Source organism: Rhinoraja longicauda, unplaced genomic scaffold, assembly GCF_053455715.1.
Source record: "Rhinoraja longicauda isolate Sanriku21f unplaced genomic scaffold, sRhiLon1.1 Scf000849, whole genome shotgun sequence".
Classification (NCBI taxonomy): Eukaryota; Metazoa; Chordata; class Chondrichthyes; order Rajiformes; family Arhynchobatidae; genus Rhinoraja; species Rhinoraja longicauda.
Window position 1 is genome coordinate 40001 of NW_027602065.1, and position 4640 is coordinate 44640.

A 4640-nucleotide genomic window follows, 5' to 3' on the forward strand; every position below is an offset into this window, starting at 1 on the left:
GGCTGCCTGCTCCTTTGGTTCACGATGTCCCCGCCGAAGGCGGCGTACTTTAAAGTACTGCAGCTCGAGCGCACAAGGTGCGCGGGGAATTGTTAGCGGCGCCGTGCTTGTGCTGGCGGTGACCATGGCTGCCTGCTCCTTTGGTTCACGATGTCCCCGCCGAAGGCGGCGTACTTTAAAGTACTGCAGCTCGAGCGCACAAGGTGCGCGGGGAATTGTTAGCGGCGCCGTGGTTGTGCTGGCGGTGACCATGGCTGCCTGCTCCTTTGGTTCACGATGTCCCCGCCGAAGGCGGCGTACTTTAAAGTACTGCAGCTCGAGCGCACAAGGTGCGCGGGGAATTGTTAGCGGCGCCGTGCTTGTGCTGGCGGTGACCATGGCTGCCTGCTCCTTTGGTTCACGATGTCCCCGCCGAAGGCGGCGTACTTTAAAGTACTGCAGCTCGAGCGCACAAGGTGCGCGTGGAATTGTTAGCGGCGCCGTGGTTGTGCTGGCGGTGACCATGGCTGCCTGCTCCTTTGGTTCACGATGTCCCCGCCGAAGGCGGCGTACTTTAAAGTACTGCAGCTCGAGCGCACAAGGTGCGCGGGGAATTGTTAGCGGCGCCGTCGTTGTGCTGGCGGTGACCATGGCTGCCTGCTCCTTTGGTTCACGATGTCCCCGCCGAAGGCGGCGTACTTTAAAGTGCTGCAGCTCGAGCGCACAAGGTGCGCGGGGAATTGTTAGCGGCGCCGTGGTTGTGCTGGCGGTGACCATGGCTGCCTGCTCCTTTGGTTCACGATGTCCCCGCCGAAGGCGGCGTACTTTAAAGTACTGCAGCTCGAGCGCACAAGGTGCGCGGGGAATTGTTAGCGGCGCCGTGGTTGTGCTGGCGGTGACCATGGCTGCCTGCTCCTTTGGTTCACGATGTCCCCGCCGAAGGCGGCGTACTTTAAAGTACTGCAGCTCGAGCGCACAAGGTGCGCGGGGAATTGTTAGCGGCGCCGTGCTTGTGCTGGCGGTGACCATGGCTGCCTGCTCCTTTGGTTCACGATGTCCCCGCCGAAGGCGGCGTACTTTAAAGTACTGCAGCTCGAGCGCACAAGGTGCGCGTGGAATTGTTAGCGGCGCCGTGGTTGTGCTGGCGGTGACCATGGCTGCCTGCTCCTTTGGTTCACGATGTCCCCGCCGAAGGCGGCGTACTTTAAAGTACTGCAGCTCGAGCGCACAAGGTGCGCGGGGAATTGTTAGCGGCGCCGTCGTTGTGCTGGCGGTGACCATGGCTGCCTGCTCCTTTGGTTCACGATGTCCCCGCCGAAGGCGGCGTACTTTAAAGTGCTGCAGCTCGAGCGCACCATGTGCGTGGGGAATTGTTAGCGGGGGCGTCGTTGTGCTGGGGGCTGACTGTCCCTAGTGGGTATAGGATAATGTTAATGTACGGGGATCGCTGGGCGGCACGGACTTGGAGGGCCGAAAAGGCCTGTTTCCGGCTGTATGTGTATGATATGATATGATATGATGCCTGCCTGCTCATTTGGTTCATGATGTCCACGCGGCAGGCGGAATATTTTAAAAGCACTGTTCTGTACGAAGTGCACAATGTCCGTTGGGGAAATGCAGCTGGGGGTCGGTCGACCGGCTGACGACGCCTGCCTGCCGATTTGGTTCACGATGTCCCCGCCGAAGGCGGCATACTTGAAAGTACCGCCGTTCGCGGCGCGCAATTTGCGGGGGGAGGAATTGTTAGTGCACGTCTGTGTGCTAGGTGACGATGCTTGCCGACTTGGTTCATGCCGTCCACGCCGAAGACGGCGCCGTTTAAAGTACTGCCGCTCGAGGTGCACAATTTGCGGGGGAATTGTTAATGGGCGTCGGCGTGCTGGGTGACGATGTGGAGATGTGGAACGCCGAGCCAGATCTATCTTATTTGTTTGCTTGGCCCACTGGACTTTGCATGGGCTTTGCAACACTGTGTGCTAGGTTAAATCACGGCCAATAGAGTGAGTGTTTTTAATGATCCTGATCTGATAAGGGGACTAGAGGTAAAAGAGCCGTTAGGAGGCAGTGATCACAACACGATAAGTTTTACTCTGCAAATGGAAAGGTAGAAGGGAAAATCGGAAGTGTCTGTATTACAGTATAGCAAAGGGGATTACAGAGGCATGAGGCGGGAGCTGGCCAAAATTGACTGGAAGGAGGCCCTAGCAGGGAAGACGGTAGAACAGCAATGGCAGGTATTCCAGGGAATAATGCAGAGGTTGCAGGATCAATTTATTCCAAAGAGGTGGAAAGACTCTAAGGGGAGTAAGAGACACCTGTGGCTGACAAGGGAAGTCAGGGACAGCATAAAAATTAAGGAGAGGAGGTATAACATAGCAAAGAAGAGTGGGAAGACAGAGGATTGGGACTCTTTTAAAGAGCAACAAAAGTTAACTAAAGAGGCAATGCGGGGAGAAAAGATGAGGTGCGAGGGTAAACTAGCCAATAATATAAAGGAGGATAGCAAAAGTTTTTTTAGGTACGTGAAGAGGGAAAAAATAGTCAAGGCAAATGTGGGTCCCTTGAAGACAGAAACGGGGGAATTTATTATGGGGAACAAAGAAATGGCAGACGAGTTAAACCGTTACTTTGGGTCTGTCTTCACTGAGGAAGATACACACAATCTCCCAAATGTTCTAGGGGCCGGAGAACCTAGGGTGATGGAGGAACTGAAGGAAATCCACATTAGGCAGGAAATGGTTTTGGGTAGACTGATGGGACTGAAGGCTGATAAATCCCCAGGGCCTGATGGTCTGCATCCCAGGGTACCTAAGGAGGTGGCTCTAGAAATAGTGGAAGCATTGGAGATCATTTTTCAATGTTCTATATAGATTCAGGATCAGTTCCTGTGGATTGGAGGATAGCAAATGTTATCCCACTTTTTAAGAAGGGAGGGAGAGAGAAAACGGGTAATTATAGACCAGTTAGTCTGACATCAGTGGTGGGGAAGATGCTGGAGTCAATTAGAAAAGACGAAATTGCTGAGCATTTGGATAGCAGTAACAGGATCATTGCGAGTCAGCATGGATTTACGAAGGGGAAATCATGCTTGACAAATCTACTGGAATGTTTTGAGGATGTAACTAGGAAAATTGACAGGGGAGAGTCAGTGGACGTGGTGTACCTCGACTTTCAGAAAGCCTTCGACAAGCTCCCACATAGGAGATTAGTGGGCAAAATTAGGGCACGTGGTATTGGGGGTAGGGTACTGACATGGATAGAAAATTGGTTGACAGACGGAAAGCAAAGAGTGGGTATAAATGGGTCCCTCTCGGAATGGCAGGCAGTGACCAGTGGGGTACCGCAAGGTTCGGTGCTGGGACCCCAGCTATTTACGATATGCATTAATGACTTAGACGGAGGGATTAAAAGTACCATTAGCAAATTTGCAGATGATACTAAGCTGGAGGGTAGTGTGAATTGTGAGGAAGATGCAATAAGGCTGCAGGATGACTTGGACAGGTTGTGTGAGTGGGCGGATACATGGCAGATGCAGTTTAATGTAGATAAGTGCGAGGTTATTCACTTTGGAAGTAAGAGTAGAAAGGCAGATTATTGTCTGAATGGTGTCAAGTTAGGAGGAGGGGGAGTTCAACGAGATCTGGATGTCCTAGTGCATCAGTCAATGAAAGGAAGCATGCAGGTACAGCAGGCAGTGAAGAAAGCCAATGGAATGTTGGCCTTCGTAACCAGAGGAGTTGAGTATAGGAGCAAAGAGGTCCTTCTACAGTTGTAGCGGGCCCTGGTGAGACCGCACCTGGAGTACTGTGTGCAGTTTTGGTCTCCAAATTTGAGGAAGGATATTCTTGCTATGGAGGGCGTGCAGCGTAGGTTCACTAGGTTAATTCCCGGAATGGCGGGACGGTCGTATGTTGAAAGGCTGGAGCGATTGGGCTTGTATACACTGGTATTTAGAAGAATGAGGGGGGATCTTATTGAAACATATACGATAATTAGGGGATTGGACACATTAGAGGCAGGAAACATGTTCCCAATGTTGGGGGAGTCCAGAACAAGGGGCCACCGTTTAAGAATAAGGGGTAGGCCATTTAGAACGGAGATGAGGAAGAACCTTTTCAGTCAGAGAGTGGTGAAGGTGTGGAATTCTCTGCCTCAGAAGGCAGTGGAGGCCAGTTCGTTGGATGCTTTCAAGAGAGAGCTGGATAGAGCTCTTAAGGATAACGGAGTGAGGGGGTATGGGGAGAAGGCAGGAACGGGGTACTGATTGAGAGTGATCAGCCATGATCGCATTGAATGGCGGTGCTGGCTCGAAGGGCTGAATGGCCGACTCCTGCACCTATTGTCTATTGTCTATTGTCTATAATCAACCACTTTATTTTGCCCGTCTTTGTGACTCCTCTTTGACACGTCGATCACCGCTGAGGCTGTTTTACCTGTTTCGCCTATGTACCGTAAGGTACACTCCTTACATTGAACTGCATACACCCCATTATTTCGCTCACGGGTTATCCTCTGTGCTATCCAGTCTCTCCTGTCACCCTGTTCTATGTTTTTGTCTATTACCCAGTGGGAGCAGGCCCCATATTGACATTAATTTGTAACCCTACTGCTCCCCTCGTCTGCTGGTTTTATCACCATCTCATGTTTATCCCTCAGCTCTG